The sequence below is a fragment of the Oncorhynchus clarkii genome, unplaced genomic scaffold (assembly GCF_045791955.1).
Source record: "Oncorhynchus clarkii lewisi isolate Uvic-CL-2024 unplaced genomic scaffold, UVic_Ocla_1.0 unplaced_contig_3727_pilon_pilon, whole genome shotgun sequence".
In the NCBI taxonomy this organism is placed as follows: domain Eukaryota; kingdom Metazoa; phylum Chordata; class Actinopteri; order Salmoniformes; family Salmonidae; genus Oncorhynchus; species Oncorhynchus clarkii.
This window is the reverse complement of record NW_027261025.1, coordinates 91,375-97,816: the sequence shown is the minus strand read 5'-3', so window position 1 is coordinate 97,816 and position 6,442 is coordinate 91,375.

The window sequence follows — 6,442 nt, the reverse complement described above, 5'->3', positions numbered from 1 at the left end:
GACACATGCCAAATCTTTTCAGTCTGCTGAGGGGGAATAGGTTTTGTCGTGCCCTCTTCACAACTGTCTTGGTGTGCTTGGACCATGTTAGTTTGTTGGTGATGTGGACAGCAAGGAACTTGAAGCTCTCAAACTGCTCCACTGCAGTCCTGTCGATGAGAATGGGGGCGTGCTCGGTCCTCTTTTTCCTGTAGTCCACAATCATCTCCTTTGTATTGATCATGTTGAGGGAGAGGTTGTTGTCCTAGCACCACACGGCCAGGACTCTGACTTCCTCCCTATAGGCTGTCTCGTCGTTGTCGGTGACCAGGCCTTTCAAAGCTCTTCATGGCTACAGACGTTTAGGCAGCTTAACTTACCATAGGGCACAGCCACTATGGTTGTCTGCTTAAAACATGTTGGTATTACAGACTCGGACAGGGAGAGGTTGAAAATGTCAGCGAAGACACTTGCCAGTTGGTCTGCACATGCTCACAGTACACATCCTGGTAATCCATCTGGCCCTGCGGCCTTGTGAATGTTGGCATGTTTAAAGGTCTACTCACATCGTGTGCGGAGAGCGTGATCACACAGTCTTCCAGAACAGCTGGTGCTCTCATGCATGTTTCATTGTTATTTGCCTCGAAGCAAGCATAGAAAAGGTTTAGCTTGTCTGGTAGGCTCGTGTCACTGGGCAGCTCCCGGCTGTGCTTCCCGTTGTAGTCTGTAATAGTTTGCAAGCCCTGCCACATCCGATAAGCGTCGGAGCCGGTATAGTACGATTCAATCTTAGTCCTGTATTGACTGTTTGATGATTCATCAGAGGGCATAGCGGGATTTCTTATACGCTTCCGGGTTAGAGTCCCACTCCTTGAAAGCGGCAACTCTAGCCTTTTATCTCATTGTGGATGTTGCCTGTAATCCATGGCTTCTGGTTGGGAATGTACATACGTCACTGTGGGGACGACGTCATCGATGCAGTTATTAATGAATCCAATGACTGATGTGGTGTACTCCTCAATGCCATCGGAGGAATCTCAGAACATATTCTAGTCTGTGCTGGCAAAACAGTCCTGTAGCTCAGCATCTGCTTCATCTGACCACTTTTTATTGATCTACTGGTGCTTCCTACTTACATTTTTGCTTGTTAGCAGGAATCAGGAGGATAGAATTATGGTCAGATTTGACAAATGGAGGGCGAGGGAGAGCTTTGTATGCGTCTCTGTGTGCGGAATAAATGTGGTCCAGAGTTTTTTTTCCCTCTGGTAGCACATTTAACATGCTGATAGAAATTTGATAAAAGGGATTTAAGTTTCCCAGCTAGTAGGAGCGCCGCCTCTGGGTGAGCGTTTTCTTGTTCGCTTATGGCGGAATACAGCTCATTCAAAGCTATCTTAGTGCCAGCCTCTGACTGTGGTGGTATGTAAACAGCTACGAAAAATACAGATGAAAACTCTCTAGGTAGGTTGTGTGGTCTATAGTTTATCATGAGATCTCAGGAAAGCAATAGCTCGAGACTTCCTTAGATATCATGCACCAGCTGTTATTTACAAAAATACATAGTCCACCACCCCTTGTCTTACCAGACGCTGCTGTTCTATCCTGCCGGTGCAGCCTATAACCAGCCAGCTGTATGTTCATTGTGTTGTAGTTTAGCCACGACTCATTTTAATTGGTAGTTTAATCTTCCGCGTAGGACATCTTTTTTATTGTCCAAAGATTGCACGTTAGCTAGCAGAATGGAAGGAAGTGGGGGTTTATTCGATCGCCTATGAATTCTCAGAAGGCAGCCCGCCCTCCGGCCCCTTTTTCTCCGCCTTCTCTTCACGCAAATGACGGGGCTCTGTGCCTCTGCAGTACATTCGTGGCCAAAAGTTTTGAGAATGACACAAATATTAATTTCCACAAAGTTTGCTGCTTCAGTGTCTTTAGATATTTTGTCAGATGTTACTATGGAATACTGAAGTATAATAATTTTTAAGACCTCTGCAATCCGCCCTGGCACGCTGTCAATTAACTTCTGACTGATGGCAGCCCATTCTTCATAATCAATGATTGGAGTTTGTCAGAATTTGTGGGTTTTTGTTTGTCCACCAGCCACTTGAGCCACCAGCCACAAGTTCTCAATGGGATTAAGATCTGGGGAGTTTTCTGGAGTTTTCATGGACCCAAAATATCAATGTTTTTTTCCCTGAGCCACTTAGTTATCACTTTTGCCTCATGGCAAGGTGCTCCATCATGCTGGAAAATGCATTGTTTGTCACCAAACTGTTCCTGGATGGTTGGGAGAAGTTGCTCTCGGAGGATGTGTTGGTACCATTCTTTATTCATGGCTGTGTTCTTAGTCAAAATTGTGAGTGAGCCCACTCACTTGGCTGAGAAGCAACCCCACACATGAATGGTCTCAGGATACTTTACTGTTGGCATGACACAGGACTGATGGTAGCGCTCACCTGGTCTTCTCCGGACAAGCTTTTTTCCGGATACTCCGAACAATCGGAAAGGGGATTCATCAGGGAAAATGACTTTACCCCAGTCCTCAGCAGTCCAATCCCTGTACCTTTTGAAGAATATCAGTCTGTCCCTGATGTTTTTCCTAGAGAGAAGTGGCATCATTACTGCCCTTCTTGACACCAGGCCATCCTCCAAAAGTCTTTGCCTCACTGTGCACGCAGATGCACTCACACCTGCCTGCTGCCATTCCTGAGCAAGCTCTGCACTGGTGGTACCCCAATCCTGCAGCTGAATCAACTTTAGGAGATGGTCCTGGCGCTTGCTGGACTTTCTTGAGCGCCCTGAAGCCTTCTTCACAATAATTGAACTGCTCTCCTTGAAGTTCTTGATGATCTGATAAATGTTTGCTTTAGATGCAATCTTACTAGCAGCAATATCCTTGCCTGTGAAGCCCTTTTTGTGCAAAGCAATGATGACGGCACGTGTTTCCTTGCAGGTAACCATGGTTGACAGAGGAAGAACAATTTGAAGCTTCCAGTCTGTTATTCGAACTCAATCAGCATGACAGAGTGATCTCCAGCCTTGTCCTCGTCAACACTTACTAAAGGCTATCAAAACTGGTTGCCTGGAGCGTTGTGGACAAAGAATAAAAGGAGCAGATTTCTGGGCGTGTTAGAATAGATTCAGGGCATAATGTGCAGACAGGGGTATGGTTGGGTGCGGGTACAGCGGGGGTAAGCCCTGGCACTGAGTGATGATAAGAGAGGTTGTATCTCTGGACATGCTGGTTATAATGGGTGAGGTCACCGCATGTGTGGGAGGTGTGACAAAGGAGGTGTCAGAGGTATGATGAGTGGAACTAGGGGCTCCATTGTAAACTAAAACAATGATAACTAACCTAAACACCAGTATACAAGGCATATTGACATTTGAGAGAGACATAGGAAGAGGCATACATTAATCACAGGTGTTGATTGGGAGAGCTAGCTAAGACCACAACGGGTAAGACAACAACAACAGGTAAAATGGTGATGAATGGGTAGAGAGGGTCGGTTAACTACACACAGAGCCTGAGTTCACGGCTGGGGCCGACAGATAAACAAAAAAATAAACAGAAGGAAGTACCGTGATTAATGGACAGTCCAGCAGGCATCATGTAGCCAAGTGATCATAGGGTCCAGGGGGCAGCAATAGCTGGAACAGGGAGACCGCAGAGTAGTTGCTACTACGCTAGCACGCAGGCGACGCACCATTTATAGTTAGTAGCCCAGGGATAGTAGAAGCGTCTGCTCCGACGTCCGGCGGAGGCCGGTTGAAGGCACAGCGGATTGAGTATTCGTCGGCAGACCAGTCGTGGTGATGCGGTGGGGCACCAGCACGACTGGTCTGTCAACAAAGGATCCAAGCCAGATGACGAAAGAGGTATTGTAGTAGTAATTTAGTTTGCTAGCTGGGAGATGCGCTTGGCTCATGGCTAACTGGTGCTAGCTTCGGGGCAGAGGCGTCAGCCTCTATAGCCACTCGGTAGCAGCGGTGATCCGGTGCCATGGTCCAGAGCTTACGACAAGGATCCGGTGGAGTAGTGGGTTCTAGCCGTGTTTGGGTGGAGTCCGGGTGAACAACTGAGTAGGCCCGGAGGTGGGCCTCAGGGATAGCTTCGGTACTGGGTAACTTGGTGGGTGCTAGCTAGCTGTGAAAATCAGAAGTAATGGTCCAGGGATTACGGCAGGAATCCGGCCGCTAACAGTGGCTAACAGTGGCTAATGGCTAAATAGCTTGTAGCCAATTAGCTGGTTAGCTTCTATTGGCTAGGTGGTTATTGCTATACAGTCTTTCTATAAGGTCTAAAAATGTTAAATAATAGCGGTTACGTATAACATTGGGTGAGGCAGGTTACCTGAAGGTATAACTGAATTAAAATGGCAAAGATATTGAAAATAAAATAGAAATATATACAAAAAAAATATGAAAAATACAAAAGTACACGAGAGGACGAACAAAACACTTCTGCACTGCTACGCCATCTTGGATCGGACTACCTTCCAATAAAGCCCATGGACCAACTATGTACTAGCAGCATTATAAGTAAATGATAACACTTCCTATAATAACACTAACACTTCAATAACAAGTGTAAGTAACAATCACAATGCTACATTAGAGTAGATTGTGTGTGTGTAATTATTATGTGCATCTCACAGCACTGATAATCCCTCTTACTTTGCTGTGAGGAGAGACTGACTGTCAGGTGAGTGTCTGTCTACTTTCATCAAGCCAACCAACCGTACACAGAAAACTAGTCATTTGCATTCATTAATTTCATTATAAGGACTGTACTCTGCCTGACGAGCTGGGCTATGATTTAATTACCTACACACACACACACACACACACACACACACACACACACACACACACACACACACACACACACATACACATGCGCAAGCACGCAAGCACGCAAACACACACACACATATACACAAACACACACACAAAGAAACAGGTGTAGGCGTGCACGCACGTAAGCATGAATGCATTTAGGCAAACAGACAGACTGACAGACACACTCCTCTCCTCTCCACTCCTCTTCTATCATCTCCATTACAGACACTTATCGGAGACATTAGCATTGATTAGCATTGATTAGCTCCTGTAAGATCGCACCACCACCAGCCTACAAACCCCCAAATTCAATATTTCACTCTTTAAGAAATACCATTGAGCTCCTTAATAAAAGCATGAATAATCACCCGACCGCCAGAAGAGTTAAATAGTGAAATAATTAGCAGAGTCAATGGGTTCTGCTATCTCCTAGACTGGTTGAGTGCTCAGGCAAAACCTATTAACTTTTTTTGTGTGATTTCAATTAAAAAGCGGAGGGATGTTGGCTATCTTTAAACAGTAGTATGTCCTCCTCTCCTCTCCTCTCTCCAGAGTAACCATTATCCTGCTCTCCTCACTACTTTGATTAGCACATGGCTATACATCTCTCTGGATAAAAATGTGCATGTCATCCTTTTCTTACAAAGTTACTCTCCAGGGTTTTTCCTCTACTCATAATTTACATTTATAATTCCATCAAAATTAAGATCATCCTTTTGAGAATTAGAATGGTCATTTTTTTTTAACTGACAACAGTTTTGACTGAATACTGAATATGTTTGGTCATTAACCTGGTGCAATAGGGCTTGAATCCCACCGTGGCTGCTTGTAGATATATTGAGTGATTTGTTTTCTGAATCAAAATGGCTGCCACACATTGACAAATCTGAGGTCTTGATACAGTTATGTGTCTCTGAACTTGTGTCAGGTTACTTATATAGCAAGCAAGCTAGTGTCAGGTTACTAGTGCAGCTACTTCACAACACATTCCTTTACAAGACTGTAGATGTGAATACTAAGCAACATAGTCATCAATTTCTCCTCTCCATGAATATTCCTCTGTAACATCCTCCTGATAAGAGACACGCATGCACACACACACACACACACACACACACACACACACACACACACACACACACACACACACACACACACGTATTGTTCTTCTATCCTCGGGGACATAAAATAGATTTCCATTCAAAATCATATTTTCCCTAACCCCTGACCCTAAACACAACCCTAACCTTAAATGGTAGTCCTAACCCTAACCACTAACAACTTACCTTAATTGTAACCCTAACCCTAATTGTAACCCTAAACCTAACCCCTAAGCTTAAAATAGCCTTTGTCCTCATGGGGATGTGGGAAATGGCCCCACGAGAGAAAATGTACTATCCTTGTGGGGACTTATAGAGATTTTAGGTCCCCACAAGGATAGAAGAACCAACCCACACACACACACACACACACACATACATCTAAGGTCACACTCCAGAGCTTCTGCTCATTACACTGAGACTAGGGTTGGGGTGAGTAACACTTATAACATACACAGTGGAACAGCCCGGAATGAAGATCAACCAATTAGACACATGCTCTGCTTTGATTGGTCTGATTCAAT